This window comes from Pinus tabuliformis, chromosome 2_2, assembly GCF_031772625.1.
Source record: "Pinus tabuliformis cultivar Carrire ecotype Pingquan chromosome 2_2, CPIR1, whole genome shotgun sequence".
NCBI classification, from domain to species: domain Eukaryota; kingdom Viridiplantae; phylum Streptophyta; class Pinopsida; order Pinales; family Pinaceae; genus Pinus; species Pinus tabuliformis.
Genome location: NC_142300.1, coordinates 1,245,752,775 through 1,245,772,943, shown reverse-complemented (window position 1 = coordinate 1,245,772,943; position 20,169 = coordinate 1,245,752,775).

Sequence of the window (20,169 nt, the reverse complement as noted above, 5' to 3'; positions counted from 1 at the left end):
GAGGCCTTGGTTAGCCACTGCCGATGCCTACATCAGCTGCAGGGTTGGAAATATGACTATAAAAAATGGGCATCTTTCCAAGTAGTTAGTCTTGTACCCTCCTGCTCATCCATCTCTAGAACATGACTTACCTTTATGGCTAGAAGAGGAGGAATAAGATGAAGTCTACTCAGCCCAACTCTATTCCTTAGAAACAACCATGGGAGGAGGACAACTAGATGAAGATGATTTGATTGAACACATGCTCCAAAGTCCAACTCCCAGCAGCTTGTCCTTAGAAGAAGTAGTAAAAGAAACCAAGAGCAATCATCAGATCAATCTATGCTTAGATGATTCAAACCCTACCCATGTCAAAACTATAGAATTCAGCCCTGAAAAAACTTTTAAAATCAACCCCTCTCTTTCTCTACAGCAAGAAGAAAAATAATGCAACATGCTAAGGGAACATATGGATGTCTTTTCTTTGAGTTATAAGGAAATGAAGGGAGTGAACCCCTCACCGTGTAATAACCACATTTATATCAAAGAAGGTTGCAAACTAGTCCGATAACCCCAAAGGAGAATGAATCCAACTCTCAAGGATATAGTCAAAGAAGAACTGCAAAAGCTGCTAGATGCAAGATTCATTAACCCTATCTCGTGCAGTGAGTGGGTTTCTCCTTTAGTGTTGGTTCCAAAGAAAAATGGGAAGTGGAGGATTTGTGTTGATTACAGAGAGTTAAACAAAGCAACAAAGAAGGACCATTTCCCTCTACCTTTCATTGACCAAGTGCTAGATGGCTTAGCAGGGAATTTTTTTTTCTCTTTCCTAGATGGGTTCAACGGGTACAATCAAATTCAGATCAACCCAGAAGACCAGGATAAAACCACCTTCATTTGTCCTCGGGGTACTTTTTCTTATAGGGTCCTTCCTTTTGGCCTATGTAATGCCCCTGCCACTTTCCAGAGAGTAGTCTTGAGTATCTTCGTCGAGCTAGTCCATGATGCAGTAGAAATTTATATGGATGATTTTACACTCTATGGGTGTGATTTCTAGGAGGCTCTGTCCAACTTGGGTAGGGTGTTGAACAAATGCATTGAAATGAACTTGTCCCTTAGTCTCGAAAAATGTGATTTCTTGATGACTGCAAGGACTGTTCTAGGTCATTCAATATCCTAGAAAGGACTACAGGTGGACCCAAATAAGATAGCCATCATCCAAAGGGTCCCACCTCCGCAAAAACATAGAGATTTCAGGAGTTTTCTAGGTTTAGTTGGATATCATTGGAGATTTATAAAATACTTCATCAAGTTAGCTTCTCCTTTATTTGGGCTATTGGCCAAAGACTCTGAGTTTTTATGGTCAAAAAGCTGTCAAGAGGCCCTAGACACCCTGAAGGACAAGTTGACCACTCCACCTATTCTCCGAGGCCCAAATTGGGCCCTTCCTTTCCATATATATGCTGATGCCTCTCGTAAAGCCATAGGAGCTGCTCTAGGCTAGATAGATGACAAGTTACGTTATGCCATTTACTTCATCAGTAAGAATCTGTCAAAGGCCAAGCTGAACTACACAGTGACTGAAAAGGAGCCCCTAGCTATTGCGCATTCATTGAACAAATTTAGGCATTACATTACAGGTTACCAAACATTTGTACATATTGACCATGTTGTAATTAGATACTTGATGAATAAACCTGATGTGGATGCCCGAATTATTAGATGGTTACTTTTATTACAACAGTTCGATCTAACTATTATTGATAAGCCTGGCAAGGATAATGTTGTTGTAGATTTTTTATCCAGATTAACTTGATGTTGATCCTATAGGAATTATAGTGGCTTAAGGATCCCAAGGAAAGTGACCCTAGAGCAAGGGGATGACCCGCTTGTGTAGAAAAAAAAAAAAAAATTACTTCACCACCTCATCACCATACCTCTCTCCACCATGATTACCCCTGCATTCATCCGATAAGTCATTTTCAAAAAAATCACAGTTTTCAAAGAAAGAAAAAAAAAACAAACAAACAAAAAAACAAACAAACAAACAACAAACAAACAAACAAACAAACAAAACAAAACAAAACAAACAAACAAACAAACAAACAAAAAAACAAAAACAAAACAAAAAACAAAAAACAAACAACAAACAAAAAAACAAAACAAAACAAAAACAAAAAACACAAAAAACAAAAAAACACAAAACAAAAAAAGAGAGGATAAGAACATAGAACAAGATGACAACACCTGAAGGCTATACTTCTCATCCACCAATCCCTAGACCCCTTCTCTACCCATGACAACCATCCTCATGCTCCAGAAGTGAAGGAATGAATAAAAATTTGGGGGAGAGGCAACTACAGGACATCCTATAGGAAATCATGTAGCAGCCTATCCCACAAAACAAAAAAGTCACAGGTTGCAGTCATCTTCAGCATGGAGATCCAAATGTCAAAGAATCTCCTCTAGAGCTTAGCAGTAGCAGCAAGATCATCAACATCACCATCCATTACCTACACATCAAAGAAAAAACATCAAAGGAGGACAATAAAAAAGAAAAAAAGAAGAGAAAAACACATGCAACAAATACACAGCAAGGACATCACTCTCCAACAAGCAGCATCAAGGCATCTTACCACAGGTATGTTATCTCGCTTCAACTCTCTCGTTAGCATAATATGATAAAAAATGTAGATTTGTGAAAGAGTTGGTTTTATAAGCAAAAGGTGGCCAGTTAACTTGGCCACCTTCAGTCAGTCAACGAGGAGAATACATTTAGTTCACTACACACGTGGTAGCAGTCAAATCAGGAGAAAGAGGAGATGAGGCCAAAAGTGGTTAAGTTACAGATGCTCGAAGTGGGAGATGATTACGAGGAAGGGAGGAATGATGATGTGGTAGTGGGACCAATGGTCCAAAAGTGGGAACTCATACTTCAGTTGCCAGCACACCATCCCACTCAATCACCCATATGAGGAAATAAATCATTGATTCCCATGCATAGGAGGCATTCACAATCTCGAGGATACATCGAAGCTAGCTTGCTCTCGGCCCTTGAAGCAATCTACAAGAAAGACAGTGAGCAGTTTTTTTAGCACAGGAGCACCTACAGGATCCTACAGGAAAACCTATAGGATCCTATAGGAGATCCTACAGGATACAAAACAGTCATCTACAAGATTGGCAGTGAGCATTTTAGAAGGGAAAAACCAAAGGTTGGCTTCATCAGGCAGTGACAAGGAGGTAGGAGCTATACCTTCCCACATTTTCCAAGTTAAAAATATAGAAAAAACCTTCTATTGTGTTAAGGAGATTGCAGTCTAGGGGAATTGTATACAAAATTGTCATTTAAAATCTCTCACCCATTAGAATTTGGAATTAAACCCACACAAGCCTCCACATTCATCATAGAAAATGACAGGGGGATTTAACAAGAGGGAACCCACCAACACAGTGAGAATTCATCAACACCCTCCTGTAGTAGAGATCTTCACAAGACACAATTGGATGGGTTTCTTTGAAAAAATGAGGGGATATGATGATGAGGTGGCTAGAGAATTTTCTCTCTCACTCATACCACTAACTAGGACCCATGCCACTGCTGTGGTGAAAGGCCTCTCAGTAGAACTCAACCTTGAAGTCATAGGCAAAATCACCACACTTCCTTTAGGGTTGCCTTGGAGAAAGGAAGATAAGGATAATAGCCAAATTGTGAAGAAGAAATTATTTTTGGAAGGAGAGGAGGCAATGGAAGACAAAATTGGGGTCAAAAGAGAAAGCCTACCATATCCTTGGAATGAAATTAGCTACCACCACATTAAGTATATATCATATGAAGGTAGGTACAGTGTGGTATATGGGTACCATTTCAGGCTTCTCCAAGAGCTGAGGTTTGGAGCAGACACACCTCCTCAAAAAAGACTAAGCATACCCTAATTTCTTCTTCAATTAGTAATAGATATGAGCATCAAGGTGTAGGAAGGAAAACATCAATAGCTAGCCCATCATGGGTTAATAAAACTTATCCTAGAATATGCCCTCTAAAACCTAAGATTCCCTATTACATGGAAAACTTTCAGAGACATGCAGATAGAAGGAGACGTAAAATCTCTTTAATATAACAAAATCCCCACTACCAGTGAAAGGGATGAAGAGGAACATGGAAGGAAGAAGAGCAAGAAAAGGAGGAGGAAAGTGATGAAGAGACAGAAGAAGATGCTAAAGAAGACACTAATGAACAAAGTGAGGAATTGGAGGGATAAGAAGAAGAGAAATACAAAGATGAGAAGGAAAATGGAAAAGAGGAAACAAAGGGCAAGGAAGAACAAAGGTCTACAATTCAGTGCAAAGAAGAGGATGAATCACCAAGGGTCTCTCCAGAACCCACTGAGAAAGAGGTAGCAACTTCCCTGACTTCCCTAAGTACCCCTATCAAGCAAAAAAGGGAAGAGATAGAGATAAACCCCATTGTACTTTAGGACAAAAAAAAGTACAAGTATCAGGCATGGAAAACCTTAGACACCCACCAAAGTTCTTATTTCCATTGAAGAGTCCCAAGAGCAGCAGGAAAATATAGCTCCTCTTATGAAAAATGAAGGAGAAGGATCATCATGACAAGCCTCTCCCAAATCTCCTATTGCTTATGTTAGAAGGCCTATCACCAAATCTACCTCATCCAAAGGAAAAGGTCTCCTAGAGGAGACACAGAAGGACCTACAGGAAGAAAAGGCCATCCTATAGGAAACTCTACTAAACCTACATGAAACTTAGAAAATGGACAAAGAAGGGATCATGCAGCAAGAAACAAAGAAGGAGGATCTAGAACTGAGGGAACCTAGTCCTCAACCCAACCTTGACTCTTACTACAGGTTCATTGAAGGGGGTAGGGTCATTCCACAGAAATTTTCCATCCCCTTATTCTTTGAGCTTGAGAAATAAAGGGCAAGAACACATAGGTGGATGCAAATTGCCAAATCTAAAGGAGTGGAGGATATAGGCCACATGGAGGAGAAAGTAAAGGAGATGGGCAGAGAACTGAGTAACCTAAGGGACAGAGAGGCAATGATGAAAGCTCAGTTGGAAGCAAAGAATGCATGGCTAAGGGGACAGTTACAAGAGAGAGAAAGTCAATTGGCATCCATGGCTAGTCTATCCTTAGAGGCAATCTAGTGCAGGATTCCAACAAATTCCTATGCATTGTATCTTAAGGAATAGTGGCTATAGTTCCAAATCAAGACTTTAGCACAAAGAGGCACTATGCCCTTCCAGGATTATAGACAATTCATTGATCTCTGTGATCAAAGCACCTTGGAGGATAGAGCTAAAATGTTTGAGTTTTACCTACATAACTTGGCCTTAACATATCTGAATGTGTGGGATCCTAATTCAAAACTAGGGGACTTGCAATTGATGGCTTTGGCATCATGGATGAATCATGAGGAGGCAAGAGCTACAAAGATGAAGAAAGTAATGGCAAGAGAAGAGACAGAACCCCTCATGATAAGAGCTGAGCAATCAAATCCAATGGTTGTCATCAACACCCACAACCTAATTGCAAATGACCCTAAACTTGCACCTAGGTACCTTGCTGCCCAAGAGCAAGTAATCACACACTTTGAGGACATGTTCAAGTTGTTAGGGGATGACAGCATGCAAGCTTGCCAAAGGAGATAGAACACTTTGCTTGATCCGGATTTAAACAAGAACGCAATAAATTACAGATATAACCATACATATAGAGATGCAACAGAAATAATACTTCATTTCATCACTATAAAATACTGAAATATGCTTACAAATAGAAATGGAAATAAACTAGCCAGGGTGCTGGTAGCTTATCTTTGAGAAGAGATGTGGCGGATACATGCCTCTGAACTATGTTACAATGAGGCTCGAAGGCCTTTTTATTATTGAGAAACAATGGAAAACCCTAAAAATCCAAAAACCTAACCTTAGAAGATGAAACACCAAATTGTGGGCCCCGTTTCGGGTAAATTGGCACATCAACTTCCCAGGGTCGTAACATTGGTATACAATCTCCAGCTGATGCGCACAATAGCTCGTTAGAAAGATCTATACGAGGAATACAACTTTGGGAAGAGAAACATCGGTCCATGGACACATGTTGCTCTGATATTTCTCAAAAAACGGTGTTTAGGGCCTCAAAATGGCTTCGGAAGTTCAGGACCTAAAAAACTGCTAAAAATAGTAAATTGTGCTATAATTAAGGAAACTGAAAAACTGAAAGAGACAGCTGTGGAGGTCCAACTAGGATAGGTGGGTGGCCACCAACATCCACCTAGATCATTTCCCTATAGCTTGAAAATCAGAGAGTACCATTATCCTCAAAGATTGAGAGAGGCACTGAACAAAACACCCATGTACAAGAAATCTCTCCAAAGACTCAAACTCAATTGGATTGGCTTGAGACTTAGTCCACCACTGCTCTTAGGAATGTTGGAAGGAAGGAAGGAAGAGGAAGAAATAATGCAGTGGGAGGAGATAGAGAGGAAGGCAGGATTCTATGCACAAGAAGAGGAAACTACAACAGAAGCATGGGATGTCACGAGGCCACTAGAGAAATGAAAGACATGGATATAAATTGAGTTGCTCAGAGAATGAGCAAGACTTTCAGTAGGAGGGTGATGATGAGCCTCATCATTGGGTAACTATGTGGACCTTAATACACCTCCTAACTTATTTAAATCAACTCTTCTCATAATTCCTTACATATTTTGATTATATTTTGATTAATGAGATGAGTAACAATGAGATGTTACGCCTAGTGGACGAATATGCATTGATTGTAGGTTTTTGAGAGAAAATCGTGGAAATTTTAGCTAACTAAGGGCAGAAACTCGAATGAGACAATGAGGAGAGATTGTAGGAGATAGATCCTCCTCATTTACTCCTCACTCATTCGAATATTCCTCCATCAAATAACACTAGCTTGGAGTTGCAAGCCAGCGAGCCATGAAGATCAAAAGGCAGCCGAGCTAGTGACAATTAAAGAGCCAGTTCATCTTGAGTTTGGGAGTTGAGCCTCCCTAGATTTAAGGAAGTTGTTGGAGACTTCATTTGTATAAATAAGGAGGCCTAGAGCCTCATTAGGATTCAGATTTTTGATGTAAAAGCACTAAGCAATTTTCAAGTTCAAGACTTGTGGAAGACATTGTTATTTAACTTTCTGATTTGATAATGAGAATGAGTATTTCCTTGATCCAACATTGAGTTGACTTAGAGGGCTGAAGCTCTTGGTTTAGGGCCCAACCTTAGAAGCAAAGGCTCCTCTTCTTGTATTTATATGCTTAGTTGATTTCATAGATTAATGGTTGAATTGTTGTTAGCATTATTTCATTGCAAGTAGTTGTGGATTTGATTAGTTTTCTTCCATTTGTGCATTGCCTCAACAATAGATTAGGAAGATAAAGGAATATCAAAAAGTTGTTAGTAGGTGGATTTGGCCTCACTCCTCCCTTCAGGGACCATGGTTTGAGGAAAGAACTCCTATACAGCCCCAAAAGATAGAATTCTGATTTCTCATGGAATTTAGGGTTTTCTGTTATTTAGGCCAGCATTTTACTAGTTTTCAAGAATAGGATTTAATTGCCATTTCTGATATCTTCAGCCTTGCATTAGATCTCATAAAGGTTTCACATTATTCTTCAAGTTTTCCCATGCATTAAATAGGCAACTAGATAATAAAATTATGTTTTTCCTTAGTTAATTGAAATCCTTCTTGTTTACATGATTTATCGATATTTCAATGATTGATGCATTACACGATTTTCAGCAGTACAAAGAAGAATGAAGAAGAATGAAGCTTTGAAAGCTAATGTTTATGCACAGTTTTGGAAGCAAACTTCCACATCACATAACAAGTTGCTAACAACATTTGATAGTGATAAGGGAAGAAGGAAAATGGCCTTTCTGCAGGCTCAAGTCCATTTTCCTGAAGGTTCTTTTGATTATAAGAAAATTGTATTTACATTTCATGCAAGTTAGATACATCCAATTGATCAAATGGACTTGCATAGGCAATCTCATGAGATGATGTTCTCAACCATGATCAACACTGCTATGGAATTGTCAAAGCTTAAGACTTCTCTGTCAAATGTGCAGTCACAGTTGAAGATTGAGAAAATATCATCTTTAGCTAAAGATAACAGGGATAAGTCATTGGAGGAATTACTAATTAAAATTGGATATGACCCTATTGATGTCAAAGCTGATGAAGATATCATCAAGGAGAAGAAAACAAACATTGCATTATTGAGAAAATAGTTGAAATTGCCTTCTATAGAAGACCCCCAGACGAAGGAGATAGCAAAGAATGAGCAACACATGGAAGAAATGCTCAAAGTGATAATTGAGCAAAATGTACAAATTAAAACCATGGAGGATTAGATTGAGAAATTGCTTAAGGAAAAAGAGAAATTTACTCAGTTAGCTATAGCTCCCATCACTGTTATTCCTATTACAGTGTCCATAACAACAGGGGAATCTTCATCGACAGCACATGATTTGAACAAACTCTCACAAGAGCTCACTCACTAGAAGTAAGAGAATGAAAGGCTTCATAAGAAATTTCAGAATCTGGAAGCTCAGAAAATAAAGAATGATAGTTTGTATGTTGAGGAAATGCAGAAAACACATAGGTTGAATAGAATAATTGAAGAGTTGCAGAGTCAATCATTGATGGCTCAGACCTTGGCCCAAGCCAAGGAAAGCATATGGGAAAATATCAGTCAGGCCATGATTGAAGTATGGCCTTCCATTCAGATCATTTTTGAGCAGGAGGAACTCATAAAAAGATGTTAGGTAGCCATTGATCAAGTGAAGTAGCTACTCAAAGATAAACCAAGTGAGGTTGCAAACATGATCAAAGTTCTTAACTCAAAAACCAGGGCCTAATTGGAGCAGATTCAAATTCAGGATAGAACAGAAACCATTTTGAAAATCAAGAAGGTGTTGCAGAAGAAGAACTTGATGAATTAGTTAGAGACTATGTCAAACCTTGAAGACTTCAGTCTATAGGTTTCATTTTAAATTTAATTTACTGATTCAAAGAGGACAACCAAGATTAGTCGCCCTAAATGACAGGATGATCAATTTAGAAGAATATTGCCAGAAGATTTATACCATAGCCACTGATAAATCAAACTTTGTAGGTATAAAGGGGCATATTACAGGGAAAGAAGCATTAGAAGCTTTAGATTTTTATTTAACTATTAAGCATGAAATTAAATATCTTTTTGTAAATGAGCCAATTTTTTAGAAATACGCTGAGGTTGATGAAGTTTACAGAAAATTGGTAAATCTTGCCATACCAAGTGAAGACTGATGGGATCACTTGTGTGAAGTTATTGAATAAGTTTCATCAACAACTGAAGGACAGTTGGGCAGAATTTTTTGGGGACCGCATCATCAACAGATTCCTAAAGGATAGTGCCAACACTATAGCAGTTTTCAAATTCTTACAATTTTGTACTATTTTTGTAATTTTGTTTTGAAAATATCTAATAGAACTTTTTGTATAAATAACTCCTCCTTCAAGTTATTAAGGGTTGAACCCTTGTATGAGCATTGAGAATAGAATTGTAACCGAGATGGAGATTTGCAAAGCTAATGAAAGGATTCTGAATTTGTCTACTATAGTTCTGTCTTCTTGTAAGTTTTCAAATGTTCTTATTTCATTATGTATTGATTCATATATTCAATTCTTTATGTAGAGATCTGGGTAAGATCATACTGAGTATCAGTCAGTCTTAAATCCCCTATGAAGTTATTAGCAATAACTAGGGACTAGCTTATAAGACTATTTGTTATTATAAACTCCCCTATATCAATTAATTGTCACACAAAATTGCATTCATTTGAATATATTTTGTTCTACAAGAAACAATGTTGTATGTATTCTTTGCTTATAACCATTCAAATATTCTATTTGAATATTTAGCAAGTTATACCACCACATATTCTGCTATTCATTCACTTAAAATCAGTTAACTATAGCTAGAAAAATAGCAACCCTTTCATCTAGCTTAGTAATTGTTAAGGATTAAGCACTTGTTTTCAATAATCCATATCATTAGTCATCCATAAAATTTAAAACCAACAAAATATTTTAGATGCTCTGGCATGACTAACTGACCTAGAGTCATCTTATAGGACAACATAATACACCATCAAAAAATGTTGCCTTAACATCCATCCAATATACACCCTAAACGCACTCACTAGCACATGCAATCATAAGTATAATGTTCTCCATTTTAGCTACGGGTGCATAGGTACCCTCATAATACATTCCTTTTAGGAATAGCCTTTTGCAACTAATCTAGATTTAAATTTGTTTATACTACTATCAAAATTAAAGTTAGACTTGAACAACTATTTAGAGCCAATAGGAGCTTTATTTTTAGGCAATTGAATTAGTTCCAATTGCCATTTTTTCAAAATATAAAATTATTCTTTCATAGTTGTCATCCATTTCTAATGACCCTTAACATTTTGAAAATTTATATGTTCATCAACGCTCATAACTTGAGCCATTAAAACATAAGCTCTATACCTAATTGGTGTTTTGATTTCCCTTACTAATCTTCTTAGTGTCATGCTACCTGATGGAATTGCTTCTCTACTTACTTTCTTTTGTTGGTTTCATCATCAACAAATTGAAGATCTTCATTCATGTATTCTCACATTATATCTTCAATACCTTCTTTGAACATGTTACTTGATTCTTGTACATCCTTCTTATGATAATCATCTGCATATTTATGAAAATCACATCCTTGCTTGCAAACCTTAACGAGTAGTTAGATCATACATTTTATAGGTTCTGTGATTAGAATAATAACTAATGAAAATACATTTAATTGATTTTGCATCAAGTTTTTTTTTTAATTTCTTTGGGAACATGAGAAAATGCTTTACATCCAAATATTCTCAAACATTTCACAAATGGCTTAAAAAAAAAAAAAAAAAAAACCTTCACAAAAAGTTTTGAATTTAAGGGATCGAGTTAGACTCCTATTTCATAAGTAGATTACTTATAGATTCAACTTACAAATTGTTAGGAAATCTTTACTCTTCGACATTCTTGTAGCACATTCAACTAATGTCCTATATTTTCTCTCAGCGACACCATTTTGTTAAGGGGTGTATGGAATTTTATATTGTTTTAATATATCATTTTTTTATAATACTTTACAATATATTTGAATTGTGCTATTCCTTTCCATTTGATCACAGGCTCCTAATATGATTACCTGCTTGTTTTTCAATCATGGGTCTAAATTATTTGAAATATTAAAAAACATCAACCTTCTTTCTAATGAAGTACACCCTTGTATAGTTAGTTTTATCATCAAGAAATAAGATGCTTCAACAAGTGACCTAGTTTGCACAAGTCTACACACACCAAAACATGCTAGCTCAAGAAGGTCTCTCTTTATTTTATTTGTTTTTATCATCAATTCATTTTTATGTTGTTTTCCTAATGCACACTCTTCACATTCAATATGTTCATTCTTGAAAATAAGAAGATCATTCACCATATCCTTTCTTTACAACAAAGAAAGATTGATGAAATTTAAATGACCATAAAAGTGTAAGAGCTTCTTTGAGGATGTAATTGTTTTTTAGTTTACAACAATGCCTTCAATCTTGCAAAGGCCTCCCATTTTACCTCCTTCTACAATTGCCTTGTTGTTACCAAGCATTCCCTTCACAAAGCAACTTGTATTTACAAATTCAACCTTCATTTCTTGATCAACAAATGATGAAACAAAGTTTAAGTGTTTCTTGATTTTGGGTACATATATGACATTTGTAATTTATTTCCACATCTATTTTGTAATAGCACACACACATTAGCACATCCTCATGAAAAATCATAAGACCAATCTATATTACTTACCACATGAAGTGAGGCTCCCAAATCAATAAACTAAGAGCCACATGTGCTTGTTTATGCAAATAAAGTTACATTTAAAATGAATAGCTTTGATCATTTTTTACATCACCTTTGTTATAATCTTTTATCATTAAACTTCCTTACCTTGCAATATTTTTCATAATGTTCAAGTTTATCAAGATAAAAAAAATTACAATTCTTTTTGACATAGTTGTTTGGTCTTTATGATGATGCTCCTATTTATGATGATGTTCCTTCTTGTTGTTGTTATGATTCTGGTTTGCCTCCTTTATTTGTCATCCATGGCTTACCTTTAAAAAATTTCTTGTTTTTGGCTATCAATGTCAAATCTACAGAATCTTGTATATTCCCAAAAATTGTCCTCTCTTCCTTTTGCATGAGAATATTTACAAATCAACGAAACATGGAAACTATTCCCTTACTGCAAGACTAGTGATAAAAACTTGGAATTTTGATAACATGCCATTCATAGTAACAATAACTCAATCATTACTTTATATTTTTTTCTCCCATTTCACCAAGTTTGTCTCTCAATTCCTTTACTCTATATATGCAAGAACTAATACTTTCTTTTGGTTCCATCTTAATTGAAACAAGATTACATTTAAGAAACAAAATTATATTTGAGTTTCCATTTCATATAGATTATTTAACACAATGGCATGTTTTAGTAGTTGTCTTAACATCTCTAATGTAAGTAATAATGTTATTTTTTGTAGACATTCATAATAAAAATTTGTATTAGATTTTTTTCCTCTAACATGTGATTCCATCTTGAGGATTAGTTGATTTGGCTTCATCATCAATAACAATTAACCAAATATTGTAACCAACCCTTAGCATTTACATCTTAAGTATTCAATTCATAGTTTAACCCATCTAATTTTCTTGCTTAATTGAGATAGGAAATGCTAGATTTGAGATGGCTAAGAAGCAATACTAAGTGATACCAACTATAGCAATTTCCCCATCAAATTGAATGCATAGTATGCATGGTTAATGAGACTCAACCTATTTGGATTGGTAAAAAATGCTTCTCATAATGGCTAGCTATAATATCCCTTATTGTGGTTCAAAACCTCTCCTCTATGGGACAACATATCCTCTTCTTTGGCAACAACAGAAATATGAATCAAATTTGGAAATAACCTATCCACTCTTCTTCACATATAATGACACTTTCTTATTTGAATTCAAACAATTGTTGCTTTTCCACGATACTGGAGTCTAGGTTAGAATCTTATAATCACGGACCCTACCAATCCAAGTATAACAACAAACTACTTTGCACAGCGGAACAATATATAGTTGTAAATCAAAATGTGCACAACTATAGACAACCATTTACAGTTTTTAAAACCCAACTTTGTTATATTAATAAAATTGTTAATACAATAGTCTAGAGCTCCCATATCAGGGATTATGGCGCTCATACATCCATTGATGCAAAGATATACAACTAGGTTTTGGTGTCGGTCACTTCTAAAACCAATCTACCCTAAACAAGATATATTGACCATCTGGATGATGTAGTGCACTCTCTCAACTACCCTCGATCGTACCCAAAACACAACTTCTTGGTCCTTTGGTGATCTGTAGCAACTCCAATCTACCTCTATCAATGAACCAATGCCATTAGGTCATTGAACTCGGCTTCACCTACTCTCTATCGTATTATTTTTACTTCAACACATCAACACATTGAGGCTCTTGTCGAGTTGTTCACAACATTGTTTGTGAACAACTCTCAACCGCCCACTGTTTCTCCTCATATCCTTTGGGACTTCTGGCCCAACTAGTTGATCCTCAGTCCTTCAAGGACACAACTTCTTAGGGAATTTCTTCCCACTAGTTCCTTCCTATGCTACCCGATGAAGACACACTTGGGGCATGAATGGTTTCCACCTGTCACTGTCAAATGTCCTTCTTCAACAATGAACTTGGGTTGATGTGATCTGCTCCCTTGACCTCCTTCCTTTTTCCTTCAAGGATTATTCCTGAGCTCACCTTCTTCTTCCAATTCTATTAATCCATTTGTCCTTCAATGATCTATGTTTAGGGCTTAGAGAAATCCACTCAGCGCTTGGATCAAGCCATTACAACCCTCCCAAAAAATTGTTCTTTTGGCTGCTACAACAATTGTTAGGCCCCTATACTACTAGTGTAACCCCTTATTGTTATTAGTACAACCCACTTATTATATTGATGTACCCATGTAGTGCCCATATTGTTACTCTTGTGCCCCATAGAAGCCCACTATTGTTATTATTGTGCCCTTACATTATTGTTATGTCGACTCTGATTATGTTATGACCCCTTAGACTCCTATATATAGAAAGGAGGTATTTTCATTTGTATCATCCAAGAATTGTTCATTTATGTAATGTAACGGAGGTTGCCACCTCGAAGAGGCTGAATTCTAAGGTGTTGATCTATCTTTCCTATCTTTTCTTGAGCTGGTTTCATAACATTTGGTATCGGAGCTTTGGATTCTAGGGTTTTGCTGCTCCAAACAGGGCATCATGGAATTTTCGCTATAACTTTTTTTCTGTGACGTTTCAAAAGTCGCAAAAAAAACCAATTTGAGAAGAAATCGCGTGGAACCTTGGGTCCGAATTTCAGAGCTTTTCGCGCGATATTTTCGGAGATATGATCTGAGGAAGTTGGTCTTTTTGTAGACTCCTGAATTACATTCAAAACAGGTGACCTCGGGAAAATCGTCATAACTTGCTCTCCGAGGATCGGATTGAAATTTCGTAAAAACGTACAGAAAGAGGATGGACTGTAGTTTCTTTTATACCTTTTTTAGAGTCAAAGGTCGAAAACTTGACACGTGGCACTTCATACAAGTTCGCTCTCCTGGAAAGGTATATAATCAAGTCATCTTGGGAGATTGTGCATAACTCTTTCTTGGAGATTCCAATTTGGATCAGACTGGTGGCATTGGAAAGAGGACACAGAGGGCTACTACAAGTAGCAATTTCAGAACTTAAATATCCGAAACTACGGAGTTATAGTCGTTTCAAGATCGAGGTCCTAAAATCAAGAAAATGCAAGATGAGGAAGTTTGATGGCAAGGATCCGGTAAATTGGATACTTCAGATGGAGCAATATTTTGATCTACATGGTGTACCAATGTTACAAAAGGTATGTATTGCATCTTCATATTTAGATCCGGATCAATTTTTATGGTATAAAGGGCTTTGTTCTCGTAAACAACTTGTTACGTGGTCAATTCTCACGGAGGAAATGATAGCACATTATGAGGATACAAAGAGCAACACCTTCTTTAGAGCAACACCACAACAATTGGAAAGAGTAAAAAGGATTTGTGACATATTTGAAAGTAAAATTATGGCAACAAGGAAGTCTACCCGTCACAACTATAAATATGGACATGTTGTTTCTCCTAGCCTTCCACAACCTACAAGGGTTACACCACAACAATTGGAAGAAAAAAGAGAAAAAGGGCTTTGTTACAATTGTGATAGCAAATGCACTAAAGGTCATAAGTGTGCTGAGAAGAAATTATTTTACATAGAGTATGAAGAGGAAGAAAAGGAGCAAGAAACATCAAAAGAAGAGGATATATGCCAGGACTTGACCCTAGAGAAAGAAGAAATGAATCAGAACATATCTTGTAAACTATTGGCAAGAATGACCACTCCTCAAACTCTCAAGATAGAAGGACATATCAAGAAGAAAAAGGTGCAAGAAGTGAAAGATCACATCAAGAAAGAAGAAATGAATCCAACCATATCTTGTAATTCACTAGTCGGAATTACCACTCCTCAAACTATCAAGATAGAAGGACATATCAAGAATAAAAATGTTCAAGAAGTGAAAAATCACATCGAGCGTTAAGAAATGAATCCAACCATATCTTGTAAAGGATTGGAAGAAATTACCACGCCTCAAACTCTAAAGATAGAAGGACATATCAAGAAGAAAAAGGTTCAAGCAGTGAAAGATCACATCGAGCATCAACAACAAGTTCTCCAACTTTTAAAGGATAACGCCACCTCGGTGCAAAATCAAATGAAACAACAGGTAGATCAACATCATAGTGAAAAATGTTTTGATGTAGGTGATTGGGTATTTTTACTGCTACATCTAAAGCAAGCTATTTATGAGAAGGAAATGTTGGCAATACTACATGCACTTAAAAAATGGCGACCTTACCGAATGGGAAGACTCTTCAAGGATGAGGATGTGGAAGCATTGTTTTGTGCTATTTCTATTATCCAACCAGATTGGATAAACAAAGCAAGGGATGAATGGAAGAAGGACAAAGAAGTATGGCCACTTATTCAAAAGTTGCAAAAGATCCCAATTCAAACAATATTGCCAGAAATTGAAGAGGAAGGAAAAATCATATTGGAACCTGGAGTAGTCACAGAAACAAGAACCCGACAGCTACGAAATCGATCAATTTCAGAGTATCTCATCAAGTGGAAGAACCTACCTGTTGAAGATTCCACTTGGGAGGACAAGAATTTTATACAGAAGCATCAAGAATTACTCAAGCATTGAGGACAACGCTTTTTGAAGGAGAGGCGCATGTTAGGCCCCTATACTACTAGTGTAACCCCTTATTGTTATTAGTACAACCCACTTATTATATTGATGTACCCATGTAGTGCCCATATTGTTACTCTTGTGCCCCATAGAAGCCCACTATTGTTATTATTGTGCCCTTACATTATTGTTATGTCGGCTCTGATTATGTTATGACCCCTTAGACTCCTATATATAGAAAGGAGGTATTTTCATTTGTATCATCCAAGAATTGTTCATTTATGTAATGTAAAGGAGGTTGCCCCCTCGAAGAGGCTGAATTCTAAGGCGTTGATCTATCTTTTCTATCTTTTCTTGAGCTGGTTTCATAACAACAATTTTCCTACACTAGGACCACATCCACTAGCAAGTCACATCAACTCATGAAGATGAAAAATCTGACCTACAACCTCCTGCTACTCTTCTTGTCATGACACATGCAATTTTTGATGTAATATGCTTCTAGCATGTATCAACCAAACTTTCCAACCTAGACACTTATATCCACTAGCAATAAGTAATCACAAACAAGAGGAAATGCATACCCTTCCTGCAACGCACTGTTGGTCCTCTTGATCTAGGGTTTTGTGCAAACTTGAGATATGGTTAAGGCATAGTAGCAGCCCTAAAACCTACTCTATACCATACTAAACACCTTCATAACCCTCCTTTAAAATTTGTTTTCCATCTATCAATTGTGACCTATTGTGAGGGTTGGTCCTAGGCCTCTTAGCCCTCTCCAAAGTAGACACAAAATTCTGTAATTACTTCAGGACCATGTATTCTAATCACAGATATAAAAACAATCACAAAATATGCATAGATTATCCCTCCTTTTCTCTTACTAGCCTATGACCTCTTGCCCAAGATTTGGTTTACCAAATAGTCTAGAGAAAACCCAAACAATTGCCTTTTCTCTTCTTCACTTGAAGACTTATCCACTTGCAGCTAGATCAAAGAACCTTGTGATGTATTGCACCTTGGATGTGTGTAAAATGAGGTCTCTCTTACTTATTTTATACATGTCTCTTGCAACAACATTTAGCCCTAAAGGGCACCTTGTTAAGCTAAGGCCGAATTGTTCTTTGTGCCACAACCCCATACATAATCTTCAAAAATTCATATCTCAAATTTTAGACCTCCAATTGAGATGATTTTTTCTTGTCCCTAGTTCCTCTAGAAGTCCTCTATCATCTCCATTGGTCAAACCATCAAAATTCAACTTATTTTTGACCCACCCCCATTGGGTGCGAAACCCCCACACTTGGGTTCTAAATCCACAAAACCATTTTTTTGTGTCCATTCCTCCAAAACCCTCTAGCGTAGGGTTTGGAGTACCTACCAAGCTACAAATTGCAACACTCCCTCTTACTAAGGGAGGTACTTCCAACACTATGGAGTCTCCATCAACATCATCACCGACGAAACTAGCCCATATGTCATCCATCACCGCAACATACTCTATATAATGAACCTTGCAATCATGGTAGTGCCTTTGCCTCATCTCATCTAACCCTAAACACCTCAACACTTCCATAGGGTTGATCCATTTGAAGTTGGACTCCCTCCGAGCTTACAAAATCCTTACTGGATCAATCTATTACTGATCTCATGTCCTACAAGGTCATTCTAAGTTGTGGTCAAACATGGGCTAACACCTCACCGCAACCCAGTCCTACAAGCACTCATCCTCCTAGGTCAAAGATGAAACATGCACATCCCTCTAATATTAGATATGGAATATCATGATCCGATGAAGAAACAAACCTGTTAATATTAAGTCCATCACATGAAGCAATCTCGATCAAACCAATCTCGTCCATGCCAAAACAATCTCAAGTTGTCCCAACAATCCATGGCAAGTCACAGGAATTCCATGATTAACAACCTTCCCTACAACAAACTGTTGTTCACCAGGCTCACCACCAATCCACCAGAACTCCAAATGAATATTAATGCCAATCCAGTCAAGACCACATCTCCATGTCTTCAGTTGAACCCTCTGCTCCATGATCTAAACAATCATATATCCCTTTAAGTTGCATCATTGTGCGCACTCTGATTCATGGGCCCTTCAAAGTAGCTCTGATACCATGTTGGTTTTCCACGATACTAGATTCTAGGTCAGAATATTATAATCATTGACACTACCAATCCAAGTATCACAACAAATTACTTTGCATAACGAAACAATATACAACAATTAATCAAAATGTGCACAAATATAAACAACATTTTACAATTTTTACAACCCAAATTTGTTAAATTAATCAAAATGTTAATATAGTAGTCTTGGTATCTTGTACCACGAATAATGACCCTCAGACAACCACTAATATAAAGATATACAACTAGGCATTGGTGTCGGTCTCTTTGATAACCAATTTACCCTAAACAAGATACACTTACCATCTAGTTGATGTATCTTACTCTCTCAAATCCCCTCGGTTGTACCCTGAACACACCTGCCCAATACTTCGGCTCCTGATTTGCAACAAATCTAATCTACCTATATTAATGAACCATCTCCATTAGTTCACTAAACTTGTCTTCATCTTCTCTCTGGTTGATCATTCATCCTTCAACGGATCAACACATCGAGACTCTTATCGAGTTGTTCACAACTTCGTTTGTAAATAACTCTCAACTTCCCACTACTGCTCCTCAACTCCTTTGGGACTTCTTACCGAACTAGATGCTCCTCGATCCTTCAAGGAAAAAACTTCATAGGCACTTTGTTCCAACTAGTGCCTTCTTATTTTGCCTAATGAAGACATACTTAGGGAATGGAGGGCTACGACCTATCACTATAAAATGTGCCTCTCCAACAATGAACTTGGGATGATGTGATATGCTCCCTTAACCTTGTTCCTTTGTCCTTCAATGATCTAATAATGGGGCTCTTAGGCTTCTTGTCTAGCCTACAAGAACCTCTCCCACTTCCAAAGCTTGAATATTCCCAAGTCTTTAATGATTAACCAATGCGGAATTAAGAAATGCTTGAAAATATAGGTATATGCTTGTATTTATTGTTGGTTGTTTATGTGCTTTAAAATCTGTTGTGTATGCTGATATTTAAATGTGCTTGAACATATACATAAATGCATATAACAATGAATAATGCAGCAGTAAAACAATACACATAAGACAACAATTTAATGAGGAGTTCACCCAAAACTCTTGTGGGCTACGTCTCCGTGAGCTCTTGTCAATTTGACTTGGCTCTTTGGGATTATGGCTTCAATTCTTTTACAAGTGCTACACTTAACTCCATTAGTTTACAACTGAACCAATGGGCTTAGAATGCCATCTTACCCCGCTGGTTGTCCATGCTCTGCTGACAGATCTAGGCTTCTCTGGACTAATTCCTTCAGTCAGTGCTCTGAGCTTCTTGAGCTTCTGGCCTCTCTGACTCCCTCAGATCTCTATATTGTCTCTGGAAAATGCCTTCTTCTGTGTTTACGCACCTCAGACACCAGCAACAACTAGACCATTTGATCTCCTGTTGTTCTGCAATTTCACTGCAGCTTCATCGCCCCCAACCTCGGGTGGCTTCACTCTTTGCTCCTCTCGCTTGGCCTTCCTAACCTCTGGTGGCTTTCTAAGCTTTCGAGCCTCTCTGAGCTCCTCTTACTCTACACCGAGCATCCTTACTCTGCAGACTATCTTCTCTGAGCTTACACTCAGCATTT